General features: G+C 41.3%; 1 protein-coding gene and 1 long non-coding RNA gene across 5 annotated transcripts in view; both read right to left on the reverse strand.

The window, feature by feature from the left end:
* The window catches only part of PEBP4 (phosphatidylethanolamine binding protein 4), a 440,324-nt gene that overhangs the window by 192,932 nt on the left and 222,596 nt on the right, over nucleotides 1–24,796 (reverse strand). The window lies entirely within an intron of this gene.
* LOC133368614 (uncharacterized) lies at nucleotides 6,627–19,812 on the reverse strand. The gene is made up of 3 exons (XR_009758707.1): nucleotides 19,664–19,812; nucleotides 19,324–19,445; nucleotides 6,627–7,019 (listed from the first exon to the last, which is right to left on the reverse strand). It is a non-coding gene; the product is annotated as an uncharacterized LOC133368614 (long non-coding RNA).

Here is a 24,796-nt window from a genome sequence, read left to right on the forward strand (position 1 = left end):
TCAAAGCTAATCTAAAAAAATGTAACATAAGCATCGAGAACTGGGAAGCCTTGGCCCATGAGCGTCCCAATTGGAGGCTGGCCATTATCAAAGGTGCTATGGACTTTGAAGAAGCACGAGTACAGAGCAAAAGGAACAAGAGCTAAGCGGAAGGCACGTCAAGCAAATCCTCATCGTGACCATCTTCTATCTGGAAACATATGTCCTCACTGTGGGAGGTTGTGTGGATCCAGAATTGGCCCCCCCAGTCACCTATGGACCCACCGTTAAAGACCTTATTTTGGAAGACAATCTTACTCGGCCACGAGTGATCGCCAATGAATGAAAATGATTGCTAAGATGAAAAAACTAGTTTAATCAGCAGGAAATTCTCATTAATTCCACCCATTCCCCTATGAGCTATAAGCCCAAATACCAGAATCAGGTGATCTTGACACAAGGAAGAACTTTTCAATCACACCAGAGGCCACCAACAAAACCAATTAATAAGGAAAGAACACAGCAAATTGCTTTTCTTTGCTGTGTCACAACAGCTATCTTCTATGTTCATTCCTAGGAGGATTCAGGTCTTTTCTATATAGGAACATTCTTGCCCTACTGGTGCATTTTGCTATCATCTTTCTTTCTGTTTCATTGAATTGAAACATGACCTCGGACCTCAAAGCAATGAAAAAGGTATGCTTTTAATTTGATCAGGCTATTTACAGATTTACTGGCATGGTATTAAAGGTAAAGGTAAAGGTGTCCCCGCACTTGTAGTGTGAGTCGTTTCCAACTCTTAGGGTGACGTCTTGCGACGTTTACTAGGCAGACCGTATATATGGGGTGGGATTGCCAGTTCCTTCCCCGTCTTTCTTTACGCCCCAGCATATGCCGGGTACTCATTTTACCGACCACAGATGGATGGAAGGCTGAGTGGACCTCAACCCCTTTTACCAGAGATTTGACTCCCTCCTTCTGTTGGAATTGAACTCCGGCCGTGAGCAGAGCTTTGGCTGCGTTACCGCCGCTTACCACTCCGCGTCACGGAGGATCTTGGTATTAAAGAATGGTAAAAAGGACAGAATTGTACCATAAAGAAGTTTCTCTGAGTCACTATTGATTAGACATATACCAAGTTCTTAGAATCACAGAATTGTAGAGTTGGAAAAGCCTATAAGGCCATCGAGTCCAACCCCCTGCCCAATGCAGAAATCCAAATTAAAGCATACCTGACAGTTGGCTGTCCAGCTGCCACTTGAATGCCTCCAGTGTTGGAGAGCCTGCCACCTCCCTAGATCATTGGTTCTGTTGTCGCACCACTCTAACAGTTTGAAAGTTTTTCCTCACGTTCAGTCAAAATCTGGCTTCCTGCAACTTGAACCCATTATTCAATGGGCTTTTTCAATTGTGGCCCCCACCCTGTGGAACTCCCTCCCAAATGATCTCTGCCATGCCCCTTCTATGATGAGCTTCCGCCGGGCCTTGAAGACCTGGCTCTTCAAGCAGGCTTTTGGGGTGGATTAGATATTATCTTCATTGTTTTTAGATTTTTAATGCCTACATATTGTATGCCTATGTTGTACGTCGCCCAGAGTGGCTGGACAGCCAGCCAGATGGGCGACTAATAAATTCAATAAATAAATAAATAAATAAATAAATTCCATGTCCTGCACTCTGGGATGATCAAGAAGAGATCCCAGCTCTCCTCTATGTGACAACCTTTCATGTACTTGAAGAGTGTTATCATATCTCCCCTTAGTCTTCTCTTCTCCAGGCTAAATATGCCCAGTCCTTTCAGTCATAGGGTTTTGTTCCCAGTCCCCTGATCATCCTTGTTGCCCTCCTCTGAACCTGTTCCAGCTTGTCTGTATCCTTCTTAAAGTATGGTATCCAGAACTAGACAAAGTACTCAAGATGAGGCCTAACCAGTGCCGAATAGAGGGGAACTAGTACTTCATGCGATTTGGAACTATACTTCTGTCAATGCAGCCTAAAATAGCATTTGCCTTTTTTGCAGTCACATCGCTCTGTTGGCTCATATTCAGCCTGTGATCATCAACAACAAATCCAAGATCTTTCTTGCATGTAGCATTGCTGAGCCAAGTATCCCCTGTATTTTCACTGTGCATTTGGTTTCTTTTTCCTAGTTGTAGAACTTTGCACTTATCCCTGTTAAATTACATTCTGTTATTATCAGCCCAATGCTCCAGTGTATCAGATCCTTTTGAATTTTGTTTCTGTCTTCCAAGGTATTAGCTATCCCTCCCAATTTTGTATCATTTGCAAATTTGATAAGCATTCTCTGCACCTCCTCATCCGAGTCATTAATAAAAATGTTAAATAGCACTGGGCCCAGGACCAAGCACCATGGTACGCTGCTTGTTACCTCCTCCGAGTTTGAAAAGGAACCACTGATAAACACTCTTTCAGTAGGATTCTGGAGCCAACTGTGGATCCTCCTGATAGTTGTTCTATCCAGCCACATTTAGCTAGCTTTCTAATCAGAATATCATGGGGCACTTTATCAAAAGCTTTACTGAAGTTGAGATATATTATGTCCACAGCATTCCCACAGTCTACAAGGGAGGTTACTGGATCAAAAAATGAAATAAGATTAGTCTGGTAGGATTTGTTCTTAATAAATCCATGTTGGCTTCTAGTAATCACTGCACTGTTTTCAAGGTGCTTACAGATTGACAGCTTTATAATCTGCTCCAGCATTTTCCCATGGATTGATGTCAGACTGACTAGTCTGTAGTTCCCAGGTTCCTCCCTTTTGCCCTTTTTTGAAGATAGGGACATTTAGCCCTGCTCCAGTCATCCAGCACTTCACTCATCCTCCTTGATTTCACAAAGATAATAGAGAGTGGTTCTGAGAGTTCTTCAGCCAGTTCCTTTGATACTCTGGAATTCACTTCATTAGGCCCTGCAGACTTGAACTTGTTCAAAGCAATTAGGTATTCCTTGACTATTTGTCTATCAATTTCAAGCTGCAATCCTGCCCTTTCAACTTCACATTTCCCAGGAAGGCATAGGCCCTCTTTTGGGAGAAGACTGAGCCAAAGTAGGAATTGAACACTTGTGCCTTTTCTTTGTCATCTGTTATCATTTTGCCATCCTTAGGATTTAGTTTAAAGCTCTCCTGATGAAATTCTCCATGCTGTGGCCAAACACATTCTTCCCAGTCCTTGTGAGGTGCTTGAAGGTCTCCTCTCTATCTCCGTTCAAACTTGCAGACCTCAATCCAGTTCGAGTTGCATTCCCACAATTTCAAAATTGTACACTTATGCCAGCACCTTGAACCTAGCCTGGTAGCTAATTGGCAGCAAGTGAAATACTTTCAGCAATGGCGTAATATGATGCTCTTTCATAGCACTTGCCTAAAAAATCCTGAAATAATAATAGTACTATAACAAGAACACTATGGTATTGTGTAAAGTGTATATACAACTATAGTAATTTGTACTACATATCTGAAAGGCCCCTCCCCTACAGACCTTCTTGGATGTTAAGATCAGCAGAAGGGGCAGAGCTTGGAAAAGTTACTTTTTTGAACTACAACTCCCATCAGCCCCAGCCAGCTTGGCCACTGGATTGGGCTGATGGGAGTTGTAGTTCAAAAAAGTAACTTTTCCAAGCTCTGGGGCCCTCTTGGTAGTTCCACTGCCCTCACAAATTTGGAAGCTGGGGTGGCCCAGGAGAGGGCATTCTCTATGGAAGCCCCTAAGTTGTAGAATTCCCTCCCCAAAGACATGTGTCTGGCACCTTAATTGTATAGTTTTTGTTGTATGATGAAAACACACCTCTTTACCCTGGTCTTTGAAACTTGAAAAATATATCTTTTAGGACCCTAATTTCTTTTAAACTATTTTTAATATTGTATTTTATATTGTTGTGACCTGCCATTAAGCTCCATTTGTCAGCATCAGTGGGGTGATAGCGGGGCTGTAAACTAATCAGCCAGCAGTTAGCTGGGTTGTAAATCTGCCAAGGCTAGGCAGATAACAGGATGGGGGAAGGTCGGAGGAGAGTTTCCTAGCAATGTACCAAAATCAGTGTCCAAAAGTGTGGTCAACGAAAGCTGGGTCCAGTGAGCCAAGAGTTCAGTCCCCGGGTCTGGGTTCTGGAAGCTAGGTCGCGTGGAGGTCACAACCGATGTTGTAGTCAGCAGCCAGCTGCAGCCACGAACTGCCTTTTAAATCCCACTCCCTAAGACAGGTGCAGGTAATCAGCCTCCTGGCTTCTAAGAGCTTGCTTGTCTTAAATGGCCAGACCGATGGTGTTGTTGCAATCCTCGGTGATGTTTTCGCTCTGCAGGGTGGAGGGGAGCCTCCTGTTCATTCCCTGAATCCGACTGAGGGGCTTCGGCCGTGTCCTGGGCACTCTCCAGCTAAGGGAGAGCTGGAGCTGCATCGTTGGGGATTCTGCTTGTTCCTTCTCCTGCGTCTGCTGCTGCTGCCCCCGAGTTGTCGTCCTCCTCTGAAGGGGCCATGACACCATTAAACACAGTGGAACTTTTTGTTTTATTTTATTGACTTATTTATTGTATTTCTATGCCACCTATAACCAAGATTCTCTCGGCAGGGTACATAAAAATAGTTAAAATAGAATTGGTTGTATTTAACTAAATTCTCCTCAGAGTAGACCTAAGTTAGTCATGTCCATTAATTTCTCTGTATACCTCTAGTATACAACTCCATATGAACAATAAATATATAATTACAATATAAATCATACTGTATCATAAAGCTATGAAATGTGTGTTTAAAACTTTTAAAAAACCCAAATCCATCAAAAAGCCCCTAAACGGCCCCTAAAAAGCCTGGAAGAATGAAAAGGAGTCTTTGCCAGGAACCCAAACGAATACAAAGTAAGTGTCAAAAGAGCCTCTCTGTGGAGGGCATTATACATGTCAGGTACAACCACAGAGGAGGCCCTGTCTCTCGTAACCACCCATCGGAACTCACTGGCATAGACACTCAGAGAAGGTCCTCCAATAATGATCTCAACATCTGGATAGGAATATAAGGGAGGAGGAGATCCTTCAGGTGACCTGGCCCTACCCAATTTATGAATTTAAATCTTAAAACTAGAACTTTAAATTGGGCTGAGAAGCAAACTGGAAGCTAGTGTAGCTGACAAAGCGCTGATGTAATATGTTCAAATGTCCAGTCCCAGTTACCAACCTTTCAGATCTATTTTGGACTGAACTTAATTTTTCAGACCATTTTCAATGGCATCCCTCCATACAATGCATTATAGCAGGTTACAAGGGCATGGAAAACTGTAGCCAGGCTATCTCTGTCACAACCTATTTATTAGAAGGAGCTGAAAAAAGGCATTCTGAGCTACTGAGGCCACCAATGCCTCTAGTGGCAATGATAGATCAAGAAGGAACCCCAAACAGTGAACCTGATCTTTTTGGGGAGTGCAATTCCCTTCAGAACCACTCACTTCCAAGTAATCATGCATTGATTTGCACTGTTAATGGCTTATGATGGCTGATGGCTACTAGCTTGTAACACATCCCACCAGCTGAAGACGAGGAGGAAGGAGTAGGAGGGAAACATTTGAGGGTTTGAATGTAGTCAGTGATGGAGACCGATGTCTTGAGTTTCTACTGGCAGAGAAGAAGAAGCCTTAGCGGGGTGGATCCAAGTGTGTGCTGTTGATTTTATGGAAATGGATGCTGTTTTAACAACTGACATTGTTGCTCTACTCACTCATACACAGCTTACATATCTGAAAATAAACAAATGTGACAAAAATGCCAACAGTCTTCAGCACTCTCCTGAGTGGAAACTAACTTTATACAAGATTGCTCCAGATACTTTCTACCACTTGGGATAGTCCTGAGCAGTGAAACATCGTCAAAAGCAAGCACATAGTAGTTTCTTAGGGACTGATCCAAGGTATTGGAAAATAGCTGTGTTGCTAAGACATGCAATTTCCTTTGAAATTCCTGCAGATGGAAGGAGATATTCTGTACCAAATCAGATCAGTAGTTCCAGTACTTTCTGTGCTGGATTACAAGAATTAGCAAACATAAATTAAACTGCTTTCACATTTCAGACCCAGACAACAAAGAGGCTAGTTTTAATCACAGATTTCTAATAAGAAGGGCAAACCATAGCAGGAAATGCCTGTGTGCATGCCAAAAATATTTTCTGATGAGTAGAAGCAATGGCTTTACAAATGAAAAGGAAACAGATAAAAGACTGTAAGGTGTTTTCATATATCTGGGGATAACCTTGTAGGAGGAAGACAGCCCAATTAAATATTCAGTACTGTACGTGTGGGAGAGGAATCATCCTATTACATTTCTTTGCTGCTTGGGTACCAGAGAAGTGTCAAACCATAACAGATACTCATATTCATACTCCACTTTCCACCAGAAAGTAAACAACTGGGGGTAAAGATAACACTCCTTGAATCAGCATTTCTAAGCTAAGGACTTCCAATAATTTCTCAGCATCACACCAAACTACCGTTCCCAATACTCTTTAGGGAAGCCATGACAGTTAAAACTAGTATAAAATGTACATAAATGTATAAATCACAGACACACCCTCTGAGCAATGCCACCTTTCAAATGGAAGTAAAAGCAGCTTACTAAACATTGGTCAGCATCATGTTTTTTATTGAATTTCTATCCTGCAAAAGGAAAAGAGCTACCTATTGCCATTCAAGCAAGAACATCTGCAAGGGAAATTCAGCCTAGCCTGAACTAGATATAAATGCCTTCTTCATTCTGGTCTTGAAGAGCTAATATTCCCCTGCCTTTTCCCTCCACTCCCGTTCCCTTGTGTGTCTTGTCTTTTTAGTTTGAAAGCCTCATGGCAGGGCTATATTTCATTTTTACTGAAGATGTGAGCCAGTTTGGAAGACAATAATTGTTTGAAAAGCTAAGATAAAAATAAATAAGGGTTGGATTTGCACATTAACGGACTGTACACAGGCATGTGTTTCTTGAACTCAGCTGCAAAGTTTGCTGATTCAGTGCATATTCTTGTGTTTGAGTTCTCTAGTTTCTCCATCTGTAAAAAAAATGATTAAAAAGTAATGCTAATGTTCTCTGGCTAAAATAAAATATTAGGATTTTAAAAATTATTGATAAAACAGAATTTCAATAGTTAATTTCATCAGTAGCTCAATGCTTTTCACAAACACCAGTGTGATGTAGTGGTTAAGGTGTTGGACTACGGTTCGAATCCCCACATAGCCATGAAGGTCACTGGGTGACTTTGGGCCAGTCACTGCCTCTCAGCCTCATGAAAACCCTATTCATAGAGTCGCCATAAGTCGGAATCGACTTGAAGGCAGTACATTTACATTTTTTAATGTTAAAATCCCAGTGTTCCTAAAAGACTCTACCCACACTATATCAAACAAATATGCATAAATTGGATACTTAAGCGGGGTGGATATAACTTGTCCAACATTAGCCTGTGGCAGAGTTGCAGGAAACTGAAGATGATCTTGTTCTTTTCCATTTCATTTTCATGCGTATACTATAAGCATCCATGGTGTGTGTAACATTTTTTTTATCCCAAAGCCAGAAGCTCCATAGCAACCTGCAGCTCCCAGGTTCCAACTCTGGTGCTTTGATCACCCTGTCATTTCATTTAAAACTATATTTCTCGAGGTGTGAGGAACTCCAATTAAGTATTCAGACTGTTTGCCTGTGTGGGGGGACAGGCTTTTCTGTGGAGGAAAGAAGCCTCAGCTTTATTACAGTGACTAATCGCTCAGACACCAATTGTCTGCTGCATTGGAAGTGGGAGCACAGGAGAGGGCTTTCCTCAGAGGTACAGCTGCCTCTGCATTCCCTTTTCTGGAAATATGCTATTTTTCACTGCTTCCGGGACTCCTTATATTGTCAGAAGGATACACTCATCTGTAGTGGGGTTCTAATATCTGTTATAAAAGTACAAGCTGCCTATTAACTAGGATGAACTACACAGCACCATCATACGCTACTGACCCAGCAAATGTTCCCCTCTCTCCACAAACTGCACAATCCCAAGAGGATCACATAGTCCAGAATACCTGTACTATAGTAAGGGCTTCTAAATAACAGCTGTACTGAGTTGTAACCTTCATCTCTGCACTCAAGTTAGCATAGAAATATGTATGTCTTGATTACCTAAATGAAGTCAGTGTGAACCAACATCTTGCCTAATCATAGCTATCACTGTTTGTATCATATACAAACAACAGTTTCTTTACTCATAGAGGTGAAGGGAGAGAATGATAGGAAGGGGTGCGGTAGTTCCTTCAAGTGTATGCAAATTTAAAATTGCTCATTGCCAGCAATGAGGTTGAGTTTCAATAAATCTTGCAGGGTGGAGGAAAATATTTTAGTCAGGGTAGTTAAAGTGGCCCATGAAGCAACACTACTGTAGTGATCTCATCAACTGACTGCAATGTATACATAAAACCCATAATGAAAGTATTTAAATATCTCATCCACTGGGTAACAGAAACCTAAGAGATCAGTGCCTAAGGGAGATAAGAACCTATGATTTTAAACAACCATAAAGGAGGCTCTGCTATCAGTATTATCCAAGCCATTGACACAGGGTTGTGCTATTACCAATTAATTAAGCACCACTGTCTACATGCAATTTTTTAAAAAAAGATATCACAGGTCTCTGCCCCAAGAAGCTTACAGTCTAAATCAGACACAGGGAAACAAAAAAGAAATGGAGTAAAAGAGGTAGAGAAAGAATATGTGATTATTTAAATTACACATACTTGGGCTAATTTAGAACAGCTTATAGTGACAGGATACAGCTGGTATAGCACAGTGGGAAGGAGAGCCTGACTGAGAGTCCAGAGTCTGTGAGTTCAAATCCCCGCTCGTGTCTCCTGGTTGTCTAGGGCCAGCTAAAAATCACCCCACAGTGAGTGGCTCAGAGGCAGAGCTTGGGAAAGTTACTTTTTTGAACTACAACTCCCATCAGCCCAATCCAGTGGCCATGGTGGCTGGGGATGATGGGAGTTGTAGTTTTAAAAAAGTAACTTTCCCAAGCTCTGCTCGGGGTTTACGTGCCCTGCCACCCATGGGCAAGCTGCATAGTCCCAAGGAGTCCAGTTGCCCCCCAGCTGGCAGTTGCAGACAAGGAAGAGGCTGGCTTGTGCAGCTGTGGCAAGCTGAGCAGGCCCTAGCCAGCTGGGGAGGACTAGCCTCAGAGGGAGGCAATGGGAAACCCCCTCGGAATACCTCTTACCATGAAAACCCTATTCAACTTGAAGGCAGTCCATTTCCATTTTCCATAGTGACAGGGGTGGGTGAAGGAGAGCAATTGCAGAGGGAACAGCTGAGGGGAAGCAAGCAGGAGGAGGAGAATTACTAGGAATGTGATTAGGAAAGAGAGGAAGAGTGGGTACCAGAGTGTTTGAAACAGGCATCTCATGCAGAATCAGGAGTTCAAGCAGTTTGGGCATAAACAGCCTTTTCAGGGCTTCTAGCAGTTACTGGAGTTTTCAAGGAAGGGTGGGGCCACAGAGAAGCCACCTGAGCAAAGATATCACAGCAAAGCAGTCATTTGTTATACAGTTGGGAACAGGACCCAAGATCACACAGCATTCCGGCCTGACCTTGGGGAGGAGCTGATGTGGCATACCAGACTGTAGTCCAGCAGGTAAGGTCGGAGAGCTCCTAGCAAACGACTTGCTCAAACTAGGTTGGGAATCCAAATGAAGCCTTTATCTTTCTCAGTCCAGACTTCTCCTCTCAGGCCCTGCCTCTTTCACGGAGAGGATTAAGCTCACAGGGCCTGATTCCTGGCCTGGACAGTAACACTATAACTCCTCTCCTTGTTTGTTCCCTGCAATCTGGTAATGGGGAATTGGAGTCTGTTCAATGTGAATCTTAGGGGTTGTGGTCTCTACAGGCTCCTGTTCATTAGTTTCTTAGCTGACAGGTTGTGACTCTGGCTCTACCTTTTTATGGCCTTTACTGCTGGCCCTTCTGATTTGGCTGGCCTTTCCTCATTCACTCCAATCTGATGCCCAGGGTGGGGTCCTATGACATGCAGGCACTCTGCAGCACAGACAAAACCTGAACCAAACTCTCTTGAATGGAAGATCAACCTAACCACCAAATAAGTTCTTGTAGTCATGCTAATTTATGTCCTTTCAGGAAGACTCATATTAAAGACCATCCTCTCTTGCTATTGCTTCAGAACTAAAATCATTTATTTTATTTTTACATGAAATGCTTCATATTTTCTTTCTGATTTTTAAAAATAATTTCCAAGTAAGGATTGCTGTCAATATATTTAGGGCACTGACCAGATGAAACATTCAGTTTCCTGGTTTCACAGTTTTTTACATATGCCTTTACCACTGGCTGTATTGGATATGACCCAGGCTCAGTTTTTAGGCAAGCACAAACAAATATATTATTGAATGGCATCCATGCAACAACAACATGTATCTTTTCTCTGTACTGTATTCAACACTGACAACTCCAAATATACATTTTTAAAGCATCATGTGGGCCTTTCCATGAAGAATGGCTGTGAAAAGGCATGTCCATGTCTACTTATGAGACAGACAAACCAAGAATGCCAGAAGCATTGTTGCAGTTGTGTTCTTTGTTTTCATCACAGAGAAATACTCTCTTTTCTAATGGCCAAAATTCTCATATAATAAACATGACATAACCCCCTTTGTCCCATATATTTTACCCATGTATGGAGGCCATTTGAAATGTGAACAGTGTGGCTCCATCCCTTCCTTAATTCATTCCACAACCCTTAAATGGGACCTAAAAGTAAGAGTAAGCTTGTCAATGCTGAGTGCAGCAAGTGTTGCCATGGGGATGAATGTAGTGTCACACAAATTTATTGCTAACACTTCCTTCAAAGCTTCACATTGGAGAGGCAGAGACCACAAATGTGTGTAACAGTTTAGAAATCTGCTCATAAAAGTTGATGGTGGCATACTGCACTACACTGCCAAAATTATTCCCAGTAGAAACAACTCTTCCAAAATTGATGGGTGATAATGTAGGTGTCAATCTTGGTAATCCCTACTTTCTTTATACTAGTAAAATAATGTTTGAGAGGCTTTGCTTGGTGCTGGGACTGATTTAAACATGACACAAGTCAGGCAAGGAGAACTTACCCATTAGCATTGCATGCACTTAGCTTGTTTGTATCAGGTCCTTCCTAGTTTCCTACATTTGCCAAGATGGCATGCTAATCCAGTGTCCACTTGGGACATGATTCCTGGCATGTTTACACTGCCTTTGCAGGCAAGGCAACAGGGTTTAAACCACATGCCAGGGCCAGGGCACAGGTAACTTCTTTTTGCCTGCCAAGCTTGGTGTTTATATCAGGCTTGAGACTCTCTTAAGTTTGGACTTTTAAAGAAAGGGACAAAAAATGTTTCACTTCTTGAGAACCTCCTGGTAATTTGCAAAATGAGCTCCACTAAGAGGTACATGAAAGTAATAACTCCCAGAGTGGAACTGCAGAGCAGCAAGGCACTTGTGTTTGATTTTCACTAGGCCCATAGAAATACTGTGCATCATAATCTGCATTAATTAACTTGAAAAACCTATAGTGACCCTGGTTCAATACTCACAGTCACTAAAGTGGATCAGATTCTCCCCTTTACCCATAAATCTATACTAACATGGTAGAAAACATCCAGCCATCCTGATTGCGTGATAGGGTGGTTAAAGCACATGTCCCCATTACGCAATCTTGACCATGCACTTTGGGGTGGTTTTGCACTTATTTATCAATATATCCTTGGTTTCTCTCTCATGCTGAGCTATCCTCAGAGCAGCACATCATACGTTCTGTAGGCAGACCCATCAGTCATGCAGAAACACAGTAGTCTTCCAGGTCCAAGTCCACAGAAGCACACTGGCTCTCTGCAGTGGCCCCACATGCAGACAGATGTGATATAGAGATATATACTGCTACATATAATTCTGTCACTGAGGGAATAGTAGACAATGAGAGGACTGTAAGCCTAGCATTGCTAAATGGTGAAACCTAACTCCAAATGGGAAAAACCCTTGCCTATCCTCTGTTGTGGTTGTTGGTTGTTGTTAATTACATTTATATACCACCTTCCTCCAAGGAGCTTGAAGTGGTGTACATAGTTTTCCCCTCTCCATTTTAACCTCACAACAACCCTGTGAGGTAGGTTAGGCTGAGAGGCAGTGACTGGCCCAAGGTCACCCAGTGAGCTTGATGGCCGAGTGGGGATTTGAACCCTGGTCTCCCAGGTCCCAGTCCACCTCTCTAACCACTACACCACACTGGCTCTTTTTATGTTAACATTTGCACATTTAAAATGTCCCATTGCCTATCAGTGGGGCCAAAGTAAAAAAAACGCTGTTAGGCTTTAAAAAGCACACAGTTGTACCAGTTTAAAACAGCCAAGCTTGTATCACAGGTACATACACTTAGGCTTCACCTCTCTCTGGACGACAGCTTCCTGTACTGACAACAACCTTTTAGGAAGACCCCCCCCTTTTGAACACCTTCCTTTCTTCCAATCATGATTTATCCTTCCTTTCCCTGGGGACATAATCAAAGAGCTTACTCCCTCTGAGTAAAGAAGTCACAGCAGCTGTCTATCGCCCTGTAGGTGGAAGGCCCCCATGAGCTCCCCTGGGATAGGATTTAGCAAGCCCTCCCCTGCACTTTACATAACTTCTGTTGCTTAGTCACAGCTTTGACTTCTTTTTTGAAAAAAAAGTGGAGTGATTTTCTCAGCAGCATCAGAGCACGAGTCACTCCGGTGAGGGAAGTCCCTTCCCTTTCTCATGTTCCCTTGGTAACTGAGTGAATTTGCCTTTCAAATGATTCATGACCAGGGTGCTGTAGGAGTTCCCTCCTCCAACACAGAGCTCTCCCACACAGACACATATGCCTGATTAATCATTGATTAGAAAGTCTTTTCCATAAGGTAAACCTGGCAATCAAAAAAACCAGCCCGAGCCTTCCTCTACTACCTCCCATTCAATTAACTTGGGAGTTGGTTTCACACCAAATTGGAGCCTGGCATTTGGATTCAGCATGAGCAGAGGCACCAACTAACAGAAGAGTTTCTGGGCCAGAAAATGGCCTGGCCATAACAACACATGACAAGTCAAACGCACACTATACATTTACAGCACTCTTATACCACTTTAACAATCTTGGCTTACCCCAAAGAAACATGGGAACTTTAGTTTGTTAAGAGGGTTGAGAGTTGTTCAGAGATCCCTCACAGAGGTGCAGTTCCCAGCACCCTTAACAAAGTACAGTCCTACAGTCTTTGGAAGAAGCCATGTCTGTTATAGTGGTATAAGAGTGCTTTAAATGTATAGTGTGGATATGACCACAGTTCTATTGCTGAAGCTAAGCAGGTCTGGCTTTGTAGGCTGCCTGGATCAGATTACCTGGGAATCATATGGGGGAATCTGACTTTCTTGAAGGAAAAGTGGAGTATAAATGGAAAAAATAATAAATATCCTTTTTGCCACATGTGGCATATGAATATTTGATCCAGTGGTTCTTGTACTTAAAACACCACCAGATAAAATCAGAAGCAACAGGATAAACCAACAAACAGGCACATTATAGAGCTCAGAGCTGACTGATCTACAACAGATTACCAAAGGTGGCTGCTTAACTAGAGATAGGTGAGGTATAGATTGATAAATTGTACATTAAGGGTAAAACTAACATGCCCCAGACAGCCATCTGCTAGATATACATGGAGCAGAATGAGGGGACAGAATGGACTGTACCTTTTCAAACTAAATGTAGGTGGTCACATTTTGAACATCCCCCCTCTAAAACTATTTGCAAATAGAAAACTGATTACTGAGGCAGAAAGGTGTTGACAGCCTTTCCCTCACTATATTAGTTTTCCGTTTCATGGAGTTTTGTTTTATGTAGGGGAACATTAAAAATATGATCACTCACCTGTAGTCTGAAGTTGCATAGTCCATTCTACCACTTTATTTTGCAGCATATAGGCCAAATCTGTGCGTGTAGCAGAATGTGATAGTAACAGAATGGAGTGAATCACTTTAGGCTGTAGCTAAGTGATCACATTTTTAAATACTATTTTATAATAACAAGTCATTGCAAACAGAACCTTAACACAGCAGGCCAAAGGCTAGGTTAAAACCTTTCTCCCTGGTGTACTACTTTTCTATTTGCATTTTGTTTTTTTAATGAGGAGAAGCAGCCAAAAATGGGATGTCCAACCAGAGTCTGAAGCAGTTTGGTCCAGTCTGCTGTATGAGATCTAGCTATATAGACCCAGCCTGTATGAAGGCAGCATGCTAGGAGGGAATGGTAGGTAGTTCCCATAGGGAGGGTATATGTAAAGAGGCCATACTGGTTTCCAATTCAATCAAAAGAGTAATGCTGGAAGCAGGGGCGTAATCATCTTTGGTCTCGGGGAAGTCTTAGACCCCTTACTTTTGGGGGGAGCAGGGTCCCAGCAAGGTCCCTGTATCGCCAGCATCCCATGAGCCAATCAGCATGAAAGGTGTGTGGGTTAGCCAATGAGAAGAGTCTTCTAACATGTTTCCTTGCCCTTTCCTGCTGATTAGAGCCACTCGGAGTGAAAGAGGTGAGTCAGCTACTGAGAAGACTTTTCAGTAGCTAATACACACACCTTTCATGCTTATTGGCTCCTATGGATGTCTGTTGTTGTGGGAGAAGGCATAAACAAAGATCTAATTCTCAACCCAGCATAAAAAAGGGGGGCTGTGATGATCATGAAGGGACCCTGCGCTTCTAAATTTCCCACTACACTACTGGCTGAGAATAATGAGAAAGGCTGTTTGCTAGGCCTGAGCAGCTGCAGAATCCAATGTGGGATAGGAACAGGAGATATTTGGGGAAGATATATCAGCACTTACTTTGCCTAGAGGCTAGAACCAAAACATAGTATCATGGGAACTGTACTGTGTTATGGGAATTTGTAGCTCTGCGAGGGGGAAATCACAGTTCTTAGGATTCTTTGGGGGAACTCGTGTTTTAAATGTCTTGGATGTGTTGTAAATGTATGGTGTGGATCACTCCCTCTGCATAAACTGCAGGGTATGGCATCACTGCAAAACATGCATGTAATACCAGAGCTTGGAAGTAATTAGTTACAAGTAACGGATTACTTGTAATTAATTACTTTTTTGAGGAACGAGTGGGTAATTCCTTTACATTTTGATTGTAATAGAACTAGGAGTAATTTTATTACCTTTGTGGAGTAATTGTAATGTTTCCAGCATTACCTTTGGACATTACTTTTTTGGGGGGGCATTACGTGGGAGGGGGGAAGCAGGGGAAGTCTTCTGCTCCTCTGATTTGTGGATGAAAATCATGTGCCTCAAACTGGGCTTCTGTGCAGCATCGCTCTTCCCTCATGCTCTGTGGGTGGGTAGGAGGCGACGAGAGAGGAGGTGGAGAGTGAGATGGGTGGAGTGGAAAAACAACTGTTTAAAAAATAGATGGTGGTGGTGCTGAAGAATGGAGTGGAGGAAAAAAGGAGCTGGAGGGCAAGAACATGGATAAAGGAAGAGAAGGAGGCAGCAGCAGAATGGAGATAAAAAACTGTGGAGGTGAAAAATGACAGTGTGTGTGCATGTGCGTGTGTATGCATGTGAATGCTGTGTTTGCACTTGGCACACAAAGTGGCCTCCACCACCCTCTCTGGAAACTGTGCTGCATTTGCAATATTTTAACTTTTTTGCATCTCGGGGGAAAATGTTTGCTTGGGTGAGTGTCTCTTAGTTGGTGGCAGGGCAGGGTCCAGGAGGTGGTTAAGTGAGAGAGATTATGCCGGCTGGCTGAGTGGGGGGGGGTATTCCACTTGGTTTGAAGTGCAAAGATCTGAGTAGTGGCCTCTGCCTCCTTCCCCAGCTCCCTTACTAGCAGAGAGACCACCATTGCTATCTTATGGATAAAGAACTATTCTACTACCTCTGTATGTGTGTGTTTATTTTTAATGTTGTTTTAGTCTACTTAGATGCACAGCAGCCAAGGCCAGCACCTTGTAGGCTTTTTTTAAAAAAGCAACTGAAATGTAATTGTAGCGATTACTTTTGAGAAAGTAAAGTAATCAGTTACTTTCAGAGCAATTGTAACTGTAACGGTAATTACTACTTTTTGAGGCCATATAATTGTAACTGTAATTTATTACTTTTTAAAAGTAATCTTCCAAGCTCTATGTAATACTGTGTGTATTGTGTACTGTGTGTATTCATCTAGTCATGCCTCACAGAACTTGTAGGTGGTTCCACACAGTGAAAACAAATCAACACAACAGACCTAAATGGGTTTAATAGTTAATCTCCTTCCATAGAAAGCTAATTCTGTAAGAAGGGCCTCAGATCTATAACAGAGGAGTCTCAGTTATTGTCCTGCCCAAATTACAGTTCTGAGGAATACTGAGGGGAGCTATGATGATTAAACCAGGGCTGTGGAGTCGGAGTCATGGAGTTGGAGTCGGGAGCAATTTTGGGTGGAGTCGGAGTCGGCAGAAATGTACCGACTCCGACTCCTTCATAAATTTTGAACTACAACTCCCATGAGCCCAATCCCTGGGGCTGATGGGAGTTGTAGTTTTAAAAAGTAACTTTTCCAAGCTCTGGATTCACGTGGTGGTGATGAAATGCCTTGTGCTACCATTTTACTACAGTAAATTTGTTAATATACATTTGCCATTTATGAAGGAGTCGGACAGCAGAAAAATAGAGGAGTCAGAGTCGGAGTCAAAGGTCTGGCGTACCGACTCCACAGCCCTGATATTCAGGCAGCGATAAAAATGATCCTATGAGAGCTTCCAATTTAAAAAGACATTTACAGCCCTTTCCAGGGCTGTGGAGTTGGAAGCAATTTTGGGTGGAGTTGGAGTGGGACAGTAGAAAAATAGAGGAGTCAGAGTCGAAGGTTTGGCGTACCGACTCCACAGCCCTGGATTAAACTATTATATACCAATGCAAGTTTGCCATGTATTAGGGATGGAAAGATCTGTCAATTTCAGTTCTCTCATTTTTCCAATCTGAAATTCAGTTCTCCACATTTTTGCATTTTAAAAAAATCCTCATAAAATTCTCCAGCATTTTCTCAAGAATTTCTTCTACTAAACATGTTTATATACAGTTTTGACTAATGTGCACATTTTTGCAAGCAATTTCTCCTAATTTAATGCATTTTTGTATGCGATTTTCACTAATATATTCACTTTTATGCACACTCTCCCCTAACAGATGTATTTTTGCAAACATTGCTTAGTTGGAGAACTCTATCGCAAAATTCGCACAAGTGCAACTTCCAAAGGATGGGTTTGTTTCAGTTCTCATGTTGTTTTGGAAAGTGCGGATTCGAACAATTCAGCTTTAAATGCAAACTAAATTGAATTTTCACTCATCCCTACCATGTACACATGCCTAAAGGTGGAGTAATGCACTACTAGCCCAAGATGCTATGATGCATAAACTGCAGCCCTCTTAGGACCAACAGTAAAAAGTCTTGTAGCCCATCAGACACTGATTCCTGCCTCCATATATACTCCCTTCATGGTGTCCCTTGAAGTAGGTTGCTTCATCCTGTTCCATGGCAGAGCCAGCCTCAGCGTAATGTCAAATTTAAATGGTTACCGCTGGCCTTAAGATAGCTATTATTGTTGGAAATGGGGCAAGAGCAACTTCTGTTTGGGTTCTTTTGTTTGTATACCAGAAGGAAGATAGAGTTAGGGTCCTCCAGCTGGCTAAGCTTGCCTACCTTTACCTGTGCTCTTCTCTATCTAACTTCCTTCTGTTGTAAACTGATATGCTGAGGGAGACTGACCTGCCCCTCCCTCCTGTCTTTTTCTTTGACTGTCCGAGAGAGAGGAGACATCCATGAGGGCAATACCCAAGTCTGGGCATTGCTCCTCAAACTTAGTTAGTTAGTTAGAATTAGGTATGCCTTTCCTATCTACTATGTACTTCCATAAATAAAGTAGTTTTTCTTATTTTACTAAGTCTTAAGTCTTAGTGATCTAAATGCAGGGTAAAAGCCTGCTTCTAAGCTTCTATACACACTGGCACACGTAGCTCAGACTGCTGAGTTACTTTGCATATTTCCATAACAATTCTTACAGTTTAAATGCCCAGATTCTTGTCTACAATTGAAATAAATGCAGCTGAAGTAATAAAGCCACAGACAATTCTATCAGCAGGGAACCTGACTCCTATTCTCACCCTGGAGAAGTATATAGCTTCGGGATTAATGCGTGTTTTACTACCAGTGCTTAGCATCTATTTGGCTGAGTTACATCCATTTCCTGTGCATTGGCTTTGTCAAAAAGGATAGCAATGATATTGACCTATTTTTCACACAAGGAGGCAGATTCAAGAATAATGCTTTATTTTGCATATTTAGGCATACTGTGCTAAACAAGGATAGGGATGTGTTATGGAATGTGACATCTTAAGATCTCAATTTCCTCTTTAAAAACAAGCCTCTATCTCCATGGAAGTGGGATGAAATTAAAATGTGTGGTGTCATAGGGCTTGTTCATTCTGAGGATCTGGCCACAGTGATCCATGTCTTAATCGGCTCCCCTTTACAATACTGCAATGCGCTCTATGTGGAGCTGCTCTTGGAAAGAACAGCAAGTACAAAATGTGGCAGCCAAATTGTTGTCTGGTATGTGTGATATTAGGGACCATACAGCACTAGACATATTAACTGTAGTGGCTTCCAGTTTGTTTCTCAGCACAATCTGAGGTGCTAGTTCTTACCTATGTAGCTGTAAACAGTTTGGAGCCAGGATATCTGAAATACTGCCTCTTCCCATATGAGCCTTCCCACAATTTACTGTCTTCATCAGAGGTTCTGCATGACCCATCAACAAGACATCTGGAACAGGGGCCTTCTCTGGAGCAGTTCCCCAGTTATGGAATTCTCTCCCTAGGAAAACCAGTTTGGCCCCATGTTTGCATAGGTTTAGGCAGGCTATAAAACTGTTTTGTTCCACCTGACTTTTGATAGGTTATAAATTCTAATAATAGTTTTTATTGGTATTTTTGTTTGCATGTTTTTATACTGCATATGATATATATTACTGTATATTGTCTCATGAGTCCTTAGGGGCAGAAAGGTGGTGATGAAATAATAACAATAATATGGTGCTGCTGTTTTTTGTGTTTACTGTACTGTTTTTAATTTGTCATTTCATTGCTTCATTTTTTGTATAAGTTACTTTGGCTATAACTCAGAAAAGTGGAGTATGAACAAATACAGTAAATAAATTAATAAATTAAAAACGCAGAAGTTGTTTTAAGAATTATGCAATTATCAAATGTTCTTCAACTCCCATACCTACATAATTTTAGTTTCTTTGCCACAAATACTTTTTTCCTTAGGAAAAATATTCCCAACTCTAATCTGTGTTTGGAGGTACCAGCACTGTGCAGTCTTAAAGGCAATCTGAGACAACTTCCCCATCTGTAAAACAAAGCAGGAGTGTCACATACACAATTAATTGCACATAGGACTCTTCCTATGTATGCTACACCCAAAGGTGTAGTATCTTTAAGTTCTCATATGCATAATCATTTTGTAAGTTGTGTTATTACACTAGTATGTGGTTACCATTCCTGTAGCATGAGAAAAGATGGAGACCTGAATATACAATTTTCAAGTCCTTTAAAACAGGGACTTACCTTCTCAAGTAGGAAAACCTCCTTTTTAAAATATTGACTCTAGATCCTGCTGATGTCACCTAAAGGGTTCCTGTATGAATTATTAGTCCAAGTAAAAAAAAGAAAAAAGAACTCCCACTCTAATCAGTTCCCCTCATGTAATGTCATGAGATTCACCTTCCCTGCTGCTGCCTCCCTTTTTGAGGTTCCAGTGAACTCAATTTCAAATTGGCCTTAAGCCAAGCCACCTGTGCTCACACTGTGCTTTTGACAGGAGAAACCAGTTAAAGCTTGCTTGTTCAGAACAGCTCAGAGACAAGCAAACCTGCCCTGATCTTACAACTTACAATGTAGCTATATTCCCTCAGCTTTTTTCATGACACATATATATTTATATTGTAAACAACTGCCAGGTTGAATTCCAAGGAGAAAAAACTTATCAATTAGGCCTCCTTCCAGCACCTGCCATGCATGGTACTCATTTCTAAGAGCCCAAGCCAGCCCCTTCCTTGTCCGCAACTGCCAGCTGTGGGGCAACTGGGCTCCTTGGGACTATGCAGCTTGCCCACGGGTGGCAGGGCACGTAACCCCTGAGGCACTCACTGTGGGAGTGATCTTTAGCTGGCCCTTGACACCCAGGAGACATGAGCAGGGATTTGAACTCACACTCTGGACTCCCAGCCAGGCTCTCCTCCCCACTGTGCTGAAACAGCCACAAATTAAAAAAGAAAAGTTAAGTGCATTGACAAAAAAAGTGTAGAAAAGGATGATATATTTTTTTTAAGTTGCCATTTTGTTTTTATAAACGCCTACATCTAGGCTGGAGGCATACTTGCAGTTGTACTGATTTCAGTGTGTCTCCACCTCTGTTTTATGAAAGCAGGGGCACACAATGTTAGTCAAACTCTGCCCCTTTTTACTCTAAAACCTGGGAAATTGGAGATCAAGTGTATTTTACCTTGACTTCACCGACTTCAAAACTGATCGGCCATCAACTCTGTGTGTCTTCAGGTGTGTCCAATGGAAACAGTGCGCTGTAGGTTCAGGCAAGAAACAGTGACTGGCCCAAACTTTGCTGTGGGCAATACTAAAAGGTCTGACATCAGCAGTGGGGAAGGGAGATGTGGGCTAATACATTTCAATCCACAGCCTGACAAAACAGTCTCACTACTTTTGAAACAACTAGTGTGCATGTAGTCCTAAGTAAGTACTTAAAGTAGCTGACCTACTCTACAGGCAAGGGGAAGAGGGAAAATGTGATGGGAATAAGCAAGTTTGCATGCTTTAGTAGGGAGATGGCCCTTCTAGCCAGATTTGGGGACACCTCTATGCTTGTTTAATATGATATAACCTCCTGTTGACTGTGGTTTTTATTGCTTCTCTTCCTCTTCTTTTTTTAAGAGCTGTTCACTTTTGTGTATTCTCCATTAACCACTGGAGAGGGAGCAGCTACCAAATGCTGTTCTACAGGACACTAATGATCATATTACCTGCTTCTAACTTTTTACTCTCCATGTTAAAGCCTATGTTTCCTGAACATGTGAGGTCATGAGTAAAGGCTACATTTATTTATCTGTTTACAAAGACTGAGTTCCTTTATTCAGGTAGTCTGTGTGAGGGGGAGGTGGGCTGGATTATTGCTCAATTCCGTTTTTGCCAATTATATTCTGCGAAGAGATAGAACTCCTTAGCTGTTTTATCTCATTTAACCCATTAAAATTGGCTCTATCTCTTAGTGTTCAAATCAGAAGCATCAGGCCAGGGGGTGTCATTTTCTCCTGCAGTGGGACCTGTGTTCAGTTTGCTGGACTTGCTGGTGTGGCACTTAGAACAGCAAGGAAATACAGAGCATTGGGTATCATAAAATGCATATCAATAGACAAGAGGAAAAATCTGAACATCACATTATCCCACACAGACACAGGCATCAAATGGTAGGGTAAGTGGCATGGTGAAGAGGCAAAAGGGATAAGAACATGTGGGGGAAATTTTAGCCATTCTTCTCACACAATATTTCAAATATGGCTGATGGTATAGAAGTATAGATTATATAATTTAATCTTTATGAAAAATTACAAAGCAGACTTGTAGCTAACCAAGACAGAATTTGGCCTGGTCACACTTTTGGCCTATATTTGTACTAGCTCTGCTTTGGGGTCATTCCTATATAAATACATTTGCATTTTACATTTATAGCTCACTTACTCTCCAAGGTAGAGTCCCCTTCCCCGTTTTATCCTCTCAACAACTCAAAGAGGTAGGTTAGGCTGAGAGATGATTCGTTCAAAACTCAAGGTGCTGGAATTTTGAACTTGGGGGTCTCCAGTCCAAGACCAACAACAATCAAGATACTGCACTGGATCTCAATAATAAAAAATATTGGGTAGATTTACTGTAGCATGTACTGTCTTCAAATAATGTAACTTTTTAAAAATAAAACAAATATTCCACAAAACAGCACACCTCAAGTGGAAGGATGTTTGCTTATCTTTACCTTATTTATTTATATCCCACCTTTTCTCCAAGGAATTCATGGCTGCATACAAACATGGTTCTCCCTTTCCAAATTTTATCCTCACAACAAACCTGTGAGGTAGTTAGGCTGAGAGACAGTGACTGGCCCAATGAGCTTCATGCCCGGATTTCAACTCTGGCCTCCCAGGTCCTAGTATGACACTCTAACCGCTACACAGGCTCTTCTTTTTGTAATTTTTAGGATGCCAAGAGTTATATAACGTACTTGAATGGTACAGCACTGAATAGCTGATGCTGCTTATACCTCTGGTGTAGAAACAAGTCAGCAGGGTCTGAAACAAAGCCTGAGATACATCAGGGTAAATCTCTGCTATTCATCTTGATCAAACTGCTCATAAGATTTCAGGACTGATGAGCACAAAACATCATGGGCAAAATTACAAGCCTGCAAAAATGCTGCATTTCCATTTTGGTATATTTTATCTGATTTCCCCCCCTCCTTGTTGAAAGAAACTAATTAACAAGCCATCATTTAAATAAACAGCAGAGAGAATGTTTGTAACCTTTGCTTTATTGAATTATTAGCCTTTGCATGTTAAATGAAATAGAAGCATCCTGGAAAAACCCTAAATTCAATCTGCATAAAGTAGGTACCTGCTGTGAAAATGAAGGCAGCAAGAACTGATTCACTATCATCCTCAGAGCAACCTATGCAGCTGCCTTCTAAGGAGTGAGGGGGAGAGGTAACTTCTGTCACAGCACTGAAAAACAAATGTTAACAAGCCAATGGCTGCCTGTGTTGAAATTTCTTCTAGGGTATTAACAGGCACAAAGTTAAATGGGGCACAACGTTAAATGCATTTGGACCCTGGTCAAATTGGGAAGCAGAGGCACCCAACGTAATTTCCATTTGATGGTGAAATGGAATTATGTATGAAATAGTCAGAACTAGGCAAATTGCTGATATTTAAGAAATTAATTTCATCTGTAGCAAGAGATCTTGAATAGACTATTCAATCTTTACAAGGACTGTTTTTGTTGCAGTAAATAAAAAAATAAATACTATGTCAAGGTAATTCAGATTCTGAACCACAAAAGGTGAATGTTATAACCTGTGAAAATTATGCAAATTAAGAGAAAGTGTGCAAACCTGTAACTTCTAATATTTTGCTTAATGTTTTGTTTTTCTAGTCATGGGTAGCAGCAAAGAGCTATATATGGCACTGAGACCTTGACTAGACCATTCAAAATCTTACTTGGTCACGCTTCTGGTATCCAAAATTCTAGTAGGCATTATTCACACATTTTGACTCTGTCTTCACTGTCATACAGGTTAGAGACTGTTTTTTATTAAGATGACGGCTGAGATTCCCAGGATGCTAAATTCGGTGGTCAACACCACATTCTCTGTTGTAAAATTATGCCATATACACATAGGATTTATGGCGTAGGTAGATCTGAGCATTATTTGATAAAATTATCTTCTCTGTGAGTAAAACTCATAACTATTCAGATTTATTAATCATTAAGTATTACTACCTTCACTGAAGGTTTCATGGCACTGCAGATTAGGTGCTCTATACAAGCATGACAAACTTCAAAAGTGACCGTTAATTCCAAAGGATGGATGGAGATATATAGCATTGCTTATATTCCCTGATTGGATGATTTCTATTATAACCAGCAATAGCACAAACCTTCAGACATACATAAAATTAAATGTGTCCTGTTGTCATTGGTGCACCACCTTATTTTTGCATTGAGGCAATTGGAGTGCACTACCTACTTTTTAATACATAACTAACTTGTGCTAAACCCAAACCACTCTGCTGTTTATAAGCTTTCTGAATAATATTGCCTTATACATCATGGTGAAGACGCAAATTGTAGCTTACAATTAAGTTCAAAATCAATAAGAACTCAAGTATCAAACATAAAAATGGGTATTTATTTCTTCATTATTTACAACTTTTGTATGCCACTCCATAGCATAAGGGTTTCTGGGTGCCTTACAATAAGTATAAAAACAATATGAATACCAAACAAAACATAAAATCAGAAACATGTATACCACAAGAAAACAAACCTCTCTGCAACCCTGAAGTTAAAACTTATATTTTGAAAAGAAGTTCCTAAGTTTGTTCCTACAGTTTTTTTCTCAAATTATTTAGTGCAAAATCAAAACATTTATTCTACTAGTGCTGCTGGGTAGTTCTCTCTGCTCCTCCATGCCCACTTCTGAGTGCTCCAAATGAGAGCAGAGGGGGATGCTAGTGAGCTCCTAGGAGAGCAAATATGGGTGAATACAATATATAGCTATAACTGGCAAGGAAATGAATGTCAGATGAACTATTCAGGCAAAGGGGTAAGAATTCTATCTATAAAACTTTAATGTTTTTGTAAGGTACCTTTGGTCATGTACTTGTTTATGGGATGATTCTACCATCCTTTTCCCCCAAAGTTAGCGGTGGAGAAAGACAAAGTGATAGCTTTCTTACTAATGGTCTGTTGGATGACGCTTTCCAGTGAAATCTGTTTGTGTGTGCTACGGGAAGAGTTAAAGGAAATAAGATATAAAATGCAAAGAAGTATCTTTGATCCTTTAGGTTAATTTTATCATATGATTTATGAAAATATTCTTTGGCTTCTTTCTGTAGAGATTGGTTGTAGCTTATAAGT

This window comes from Rhineura floridana, chromosome 12 (assembly GCF_030035675.1).
Source record: "Rhineura floridana isolate rRhiFlo1 chromosome 12, rRhiFlo1.hap2, whole genome shotgun sequence".
NCBI classification, from domain to species: Eukaryota; Metazoa; Chordata; class Lepidosauria; order Squamata; family Rhineuridae; genus Rhineura; species Rhineura floridana.